General features: G+C 39.9%; 1 pseudogene; it reads right to left on the bottom strand.

The window, feature by feature from the left end:
- Nucleotides 1–3,188: 3,188 nt before the first annotated feature.
- On the bottom strand, nucleotides 3,189–3,427 carry LOC127186352 (non-histone chromosomal protein HMG-17-like; annotated as a pseudogene).
- Between the last annotated feature and the right edge of the window lie 4,765 nt (nucleotides 3,428–8,192).

Genomic DNA, 8,192 nt, shown 5'->3' on the forward strand with positions numbered 1-8,192 from the left:
AAACGCACCTTTACATCATGCAACACATCCACGATTTTACCTTCAGTTTCTCCTTCATGGTTATCTGTAAAAAGCAATGAGAAGAGCAATGTTATCTATCTTATAATGTCAAGTGGATGTTTGTCATGCTGCCAGTAATTCAGCCCAGTTTAGCAGTCTAAAAAGTCATTAGGCAACAGTGTCCAGGTCTCTGGTCCAGGTGACTTTATCTAGTTTGCACACCAATGTGAGATGTATATATGTTGGATTTTAAATATTCTGAGATAATAAATTTTACCATGCTTCCTATTCTTGCCTCCTTTTCATGACATATTTTGCAGTCATAAGAACTTCTGGTGACTTTTAAGTGTGAGGAAATTTATATGAATTTTTCTAGAAGAATTAAGCTTTTAGTGTTCACTTTTTTTTAACATGATTGTGGCAAATAGTGTTGAAATATCCTTAATTATAGTGTTTCTTGAAAATAACCCAGGTGTAGAAATCCTCCAATTCTCCTGGTGTTGCCTCCTTTCAAGAAAGTTGATCAGTTATGTCCCCCTTACCCTTGTACATGTCGATAACACCTGGGTCTATCCTCCCTCCATGCATCTCTTATTTAAAAAACAAAACAAAACACTCAGAGGTGCCTTCTTCTTCTTCTCCTCTTCCTTCTTTGTCGTCGTCCTCCTCCTCTTCTTTTTTTTTTTTCAATATTACTCTCCTTACAACAATGGCATACATCAGTCCCACTTTCATCATCCGCTATGGAGTCCCCTGTTTCCTCTTTTACCTCCTCCTCTCCTAGTTGACAAGAAATCCCTCCCTATTCTTGCCCCTGCTTGTTTATCAACTGGTCATAAGCAACTTTATTGACACATCAGGGGGGAAATTGGGGAGCAGAGTTTACACAACATTTAGACAGTAAATTCTCAGAACAAAGCTTGCAGCCAGACATGGGGGTGGGGTACAGAATCAGCATTTAAACTACACAAAAATTTTATGCCTACATGTGTCTATATATTCTCTCACTTACTAAGTAACTATAAGCTCACATCTTTATCCCACCTGAGAATGTTCTTGCTCATGGTATATATTTTTAGTGACTCAGTGTGTTGAGGTTATCTTTTATTTATGTGTATGTTAATTCATACTAAATGTATGTGGGTATTTGCAAAATCCAGAGAGGGTGTTGGTTGCCCTAGAATTGAAGTGGTAGGTGGTTATGAAAGAAACAACCTAGGATCTGAGAACTGGGCTTTATTTCCCAGATGATCAGCAGGAGCTATTAACCATGAGTGAGATATATTGGAGGTTATGAATGATTCAACATCATAAAATGTTACATAAAATATGTTATATAAAAAGATAACTTATGACAAATTTTATTTCAGTGAAATAGTATTCTGTGATAATTCAACATAATTTCCAAGACATCTGGGTTTTTAATATACTACGAGAAGCTGTATCTTGTGCCTCTGACCATAAACCTGCCAGGTACGGTCATGTTGAGAAGCTGCCCACCAGGAGGTAAGTCTGGCTACAAAACTCTGTGCTCTGTGTGTTCTCCCAGCCTGCTGCAAGGGGCTGGTATGTGTGAAAGACAGATCACAATTTTCACCTGCTAGTCTCCTCTGTGAAAGTGGTGGTATTATGATAAGAATATATAATCAATACATTTGTGGGAAATTAGTAATAGTGTCAGAAGATGATCTTCTGTTAAAAAATTTTTTTCCAAAAAAATTAGACCATGAAAACAAAACCTGATCTATCCTTTGCTGAAAAAGGGTGGAAGGTTGGAGTCTCCCACTACTGACGTGTGGGGATCAATGTGTGGTTTAAGCTTTATTTTTATTTTTTTTTACAAATGTGGGTCCCTAGTATTTGGGGCATAAATGTTCAGAACTGTGATGTCATCTTGGTTGAATTTTCCTTTGATGAGTATGAAGTGTTCTTCCCCATCTCTTTTGATTAATTTTGGTTGAAAGTCTATTTTATTCCTCTGAATGCCACCAGGTCTCCCCCTCCAGGGGACATGGTCAAATATGAGGCACCAGAGTACATGTGAAAGTCATACCCCACTCTTCACTCAACTGTGGAGAATGTTCTGCCCATTGGCTAGATCTGGGTAGGGGCTAAGAGGAAGGATAGCAGGTTACCAAGAAGAGACTTGATACCCTGTGAGCATATACAGGGGGAGGAGGTCCCCCTCAGGAACAGTCATAGGGGAGGGGAATAAGGGGAAAATGGGAGGGAGGGAAGAATGGGAGGATACAAGGGATGGGATAACCATTGAGATGTAACAAGAATAAATTAATAAACAATTTAAAAAAAAGAAAGTCTTTTATTAGAGATTAGAATGGCTCCTCCAGCTTTTGTCTTGGGTCTGTTTGCTTGGAAAAACTTTTTCCAGCCCTTTATTCTGAGTTAATGTCTATCTTTGTTGTTGAGGTGTGTTTCTTATATGCAGCAGAATGATGAATCCTATTTTTACATTCACTTTTTTCAGATTGTATATTTTTATTGGGGAATTGATTCCATTGGTGTTGAGAGATATTAGCGACCAATGACTGTTAATTCCTGGTTCTTTGATGTTGGTGTTTAGAGTGTATAGTGTATGTGCTTCCCTTTTTTGTTTCTGCTGGTGTGGAATTATTTATTTCCACACTAAGAAGGGCCTGTCATGGAATATATCGTTTTCTCTATCTATGGCTATTGAAAGCCTTACTGGGTATAGTGGTCTGGACTGGCATCTGTTGTATGTTAGGGTTTGCAGGACCTCTGCCCAGGCCCTTCTTGCATGTATCTGGTTCTGCTGAAAAGTCACTTATGATTCTGATATGTTTGCCATTTTATGTTACTTGGTCTTTTTCCCTTGGTGTTTTTAATATTTTTCTTTGTTATGTACATTTTGTGTTTTGAATACTATGTACTATATACATCAAAACCGGGATGTCTCTCCTAGGAGCCAACAGCAGTCTCTCAAAATTATCAGGGAAAGATATTTGCCATCATCAATCCAGCCTCGGAGACATTTTCTTAGTGACACATGTACTTTCCCCCTCAAACAATGAAGTGTTTGTGTGCTAACATCATAGCTTTTTTAAAAAAGGTTAAAAAAAAAAAAAAATCTGCTTTTTAAGAACTTGATTAAAAATTTGTATTTTAAAGCGTACAGTCACAAGTACACAGTCATCAAAAATGCACACACATCATGTGGCATCTCCAGCACCCTCGGTTTTCTGTGCCTGGTCTCCATTTTCTGCAGGATTAATCGCATCCTTACCAGCATCAGCTTTCGCCTTCCTACCTTGGGTACCTTCTCTCCCGTCTTAGGCTTGGGCTCTGGAGAAGCAGGTTTAGCCGACAATCTTGCAGATCTTCTCTGTGCCTCCTCCTTCACCGTGGCTTTATCTCCTTGAGCACCCCCTTCGGCCTTTCTTTTCAGCATGGCGGCAGTGGGGAACGTTGGAGCTGAATGCGGGGGTACAGCGGCATGTGGGTTTGGTCCATTAGTGGTGGGGGGTCCCCCTAGCTACTTCTTCACACTGCTCCTCTTTCAGGATCATTATATATAAAATCTGAAGATGTTTAGGGCAAAAAATTGTTTCATCCAGCTTTCCAGTTATATTTATTTACCTTTATTTTTAGAGTATAATATAGAACTACATTAATATTTTATGTGTATATGTACTGTTTTTCTGTTTGTTTTTGTTTGTTGTTTTTAACTTTATTAACTTGTATTGAAAGTTGGATAAATGGATTGAGCTAGAAATGATCATAATGAGTGAGTTAACCCAGAAGCAGAAAGAATCAAATGGTATATACTCACTTATAGCTGCATACTAGCCCAAGGGGCATGTCCCACGAAAGCCTTCCCTTACCAGGAAACTGGGACAGAGGGGAAGGCATCCTATTGGGACTCTAAATGAGAGAAGCATGGGAGAATAGCAAAATAAAAGGATACAGAGGGTCCTAGAAATCTACAAGTAGAACAATATGATAGGCAGATTTGGGCCCAGGGGTCCCGCTCAAACTAAGGCACCAGCCAAGGACAATACAGGAGGTAAACATTAAACCCCTACCCAGATCTAGCCAATGGTCAGAATATTCTCCACAGTTGAGTGGAGAGTGTGATATGACTTTCTCACGTACTCTGGTGCCTCACATTTGACCATGTCCCCTGGAGGGGGAGACCTGGTGGCACTCAGAGGAAGGACAGCAGGTAGCCAAGAAGAGACTTGATACCCTATGAGAATATATAGGGGGAGGTAATCCCCCTCAGGAACAGTCATAGGGGAGGGGAATAATGGGAAAATGGGGGGGGGAGGAATGGGAGGATACAAGGGATGGGATAAACATTGAGATGTAACAAGAATAAATTAATTAAAAAAAGAAAAAAGAAAAAAAAGAAAGTTGAACAAGCTAATTTCATGTATTTGTACAATGTGTTTTGGTCATATTGGTGCACAAATACGTCCCTCTAGATTCTTGAAATTCAGTCTCTGCAAAAATGTCAAGAAATTAAATTAATCGAGGTTGCTTTAAGTCTTTGTTTAAGTCTTACAAAAAGGATTAGTTTACTCAGAGGCCTACTGGAGAGCTCCTGAAATCAGGCAGGACACAGAGGGCATTGCCTTCTAGCATGGAGGGCATTGTCAGAGCTCTGCAGGCTGGCAAGACCTGAGTAAAGTAACCGTTTGGCCAACAGGCTTCTGATGATGTAATTTATGCAGCTCTAAGGCCCATCAGTAGAGTTATTTAGAGCTTCCTAATGCAAAGAAGATGAATTTGGGAGATTATTGATGTTATGTGATTCTAGGTCAAGTAGAACAGACCTTAGTTAACCCACGACAGAGGAACTGAACAGAGATGGATTTTATCTATGTTATTAGTGTTGGTCTGGTGTTTTGTTTTTTTCTGCTGAGGAGCTATAAGGAAATCCTGTATCCTTGTGGTTTCTATCGCTCATAACTGTATCGGTGTGCACTCCACTTTTTAAGTTTAAATGAAACATTTAGAAATGAAGCACTCCTTTCCCTGCTTGTTTTTTCAGACTTCTGAAACTCTTAAATGTTCTTATTTTCATAGCAGTGTAGTTACATGCATACATTCGCATTATGTAATGTAGTTATTTGCATGTCCTTGTTAAAAGAACATAATTAGAAACATTGGTTATACAACCAAGGTCTGTCTTGGAATGTCACATTTGAGGACCATGTTCCTTTAATCCACAGCAATCAGACATTTTAAGGAACTAAGTTTGATGCTATGGAATCAATACAGGCAAATTCTTCTTAGAAAACTGACCTGGATTTGGTTACAAAGTCCCAGCCTAAGAGGTGGGCAAGGTCAGTGGCTTCTTTGTAGGCGAGGGATTCTTAGGGCTTGGTGGGTAGGTGGGGGTGAGTCGGTGGGGAGTGGGCTTGGGGTGGGGGAGTCAAGAATGGAACAATTAGTTCAAAGATGTGTTGAATTTCTTTCCTACTGCAGGTTTTGAAATCCAGTCTGAGCTTCCTCATAAATAATTCCAGAAAAGCAAAGCGGCAGCTTGAGTGGTGATTTACTATTCTTCTACACCTGTGCAAATAATCAGGCCAGATCTAATGAGACAAGACTTATTCTGTGATTAAGACTGATATTTCTTTGAGATTACTTTTTCTCAAAAAAGCTGTAAGCAGAGATTGCTTGTCTCAGTGAGAAGCTATGTCATCTGTTGCCCACATTTCTGGGTTATCAGATGTTAACCTTGTTAATTTGTCTCATGTGTATTTTATACCTCTTTGGAAATTCAGGATGCCTTGTAAGTATACAAACACTTGTCTTAGCTCGCAATCACTTATATTACTTCTTCTGCTACAGGGGAGGGGGGCACATAGGTTTTGTTCCCAACTACAAAATGTACACAGTCCTATTATCTGAAACAGATTGACAAGCCTAATCCAATCCCTCCTCCACCCGCCCCACACACATTTTTTTCAATGTATGTTTTTAAAATTACAAAGTTACACTTTGCTTTTTTTTTTTTTTTTTTTTTCTTTCCACAGAGACCTACATAAAGTCACTTGGGAATAATTCCTGGCAATCTGGTACCTACCAGGTCTCCTGCTTGCTGGAAAGCTGCTCGTATCTCCGGAATTTGGAGAAACAGATTACTGAAACTCTTTTGCTTTTGTTACCTTGAGGACTTCCTCACAGCAGCAGACACCAACCAGAAGTCACCCTTGACAAGACAGACGCTTCCCCTCGCTGCTCCAGAGACTAGAGCTGAGGAAGGGTGCCGACACCCTTAGTAGGTGCATTGAGGTCTGTGAAACCAGATGTCCTTATGCTAATCTCTGGGATTCACGTAGTGATGAACCTGAACGCAATGCTCAACTTTAACACAGCTGTTTTATTACTTCTGGTTTTCCTTTGAGACTTTTCTCTGTATAAATCTCTAACACCCCGTCCTGGGAATCATGGGTCTCCGGAACATCTCTTAATACTTTCAGTTTGGTTTTCAGAAACATTGCCCACAAGCGCTTACAAGAGATTGTCAAAAAAAAACTCTCAACTTCTGTCACTGGTTCTTCATCACTCAAAGACTCATTTAATGAAGTGAGGGGATTTGAGATGTTGAACTTCAGCTTCGACAACAGCCATGGCTGATATACGTCCTCATTCTGTTGTGTTCAAGAAAACAGTCAACCACAAAGCGCTACCCTGCATTGTGCTTTGTCCTGGTAGACCCACTTCTACTTCTTTGAGTTTCCATGTTCCCCATTTTGAGACCATCTCCTCATGTATCTCATACATGAGATACCAGTGGCTGCCTCGGCATGCAGTAACATCTTTCTAAATACTTCAGTGGATGAAGTAGTTCACAGTTTTCTAATATAACTAATGGAATTCATACTGAGAACTCAGAATGACAGTGTTCAGTATACCAAGAATACAGAATGCAAACTTTCATATGATATGCCTTTTAAAAAGAGGGAAAGAACATTTAATTTAAATTTTTCAAACACAAAATGACTTTAGTATTGAATTTTGATATGCCGATGTACAGTACAAATAACAACTGGAAGCCAACTTAGAAAAATTAATTTGGGGGAAATTAGAAAACACACACACACAAAAAATGTCATGCAGGCTCAAGCTTATAAGAGAGAGTTGAAATGCCATGAAGACTTTCTTTTCATGGAATTTTATTGTTAACAGGTGAGTTTTTGCCATGCTAAGCTACATACATAGTAATGGTATAGAACACACGTTTTCTAACTCAATCCAAAGGGATGAGAAAATAATTTGATGGAAATAATAATAAAAAATATGATAGAAAATAGCACCTAAGACTTTAATATCAGAGGGATGGGAAGCACATATAGAGCTCTGTAAATGTTTTTATTTCCTCAGATGAGGGGATGACATGAGAGCCACACCCAAGATTTATGAATAGATGGCTTGGGCTGAGCCAGTGAGCCTTCTGGGCCTTTTCCATCAGGACGTGAGCTGAGTAGGAAGGTCAGCTGGGTGATCTCTCTGCCTCTGAGCTAGCAGGTTTTTCTCCACAGCATCTGACTCCTGAGTCTTTATTAGTAAAATAGAAAGATCAGGGATTTTTCAATTAAAACAACTTTCTATCTAACTATCCCTAGGCCTAGGCCTGGAAGCTTTTAGCTTCCATACAATTTAATCTTCTGGAAGCCCAGACATTGAAGGCTTCAGTTTCCAGCCTCTGTCTGATAACTTAGGCCTAGAATCTTTTCAGCCTCCAAGAATTACTGCTGAATAATCTCACCCTTTCTATTTCTTTCTAGTTCTTTCTGACCTCTGCTGGCTCATTCTACTCAGCTGTTCTGGCTCAAAACTCCTCCTTAAGATGACAGATTCCAATTGGCTTCTTTCCACTTCTCTCTGAATTGCTCTGCCTGGAAAAACTGCCTCTGAACTCCATGAACTGAACTGCAGGAATTCAACTGAACTTCACTATTCTGCAGTGAACTGTACTGCACTGTCTCCACAAACTCCACTGCACTGTCGCCACAAATTCCACTGTACTGTCTCCACGAACTCTCTCTCTCTCTCTCTCTCTCTCTCTCTCTCTCTCTCTCTCTCTCTCTCTCTCTCTCTCTGTGTCTCTCTCTGTCTCTCTGTCTGTCTGTCTGTCTGTCTCTCTGTGTGTCTCTCTGTCTGTCTGTCTGCCTCTCCTCTCTCTCTCTCTCTCTCTCTTC

This window comes from Acomys russatus, unplaced genomic scaffold, assembly GCF_903995435.1.
Source record: "Acomys russatus unplaced genomic scaffold, mAcoRus1.1, whole genome shotgun sequence".
Lineage (NCBI taxonomy): Eukaryota > Metazoa > Chordata > Mammalia > Rodentia > Muridae > Acomys > Acomys russatus.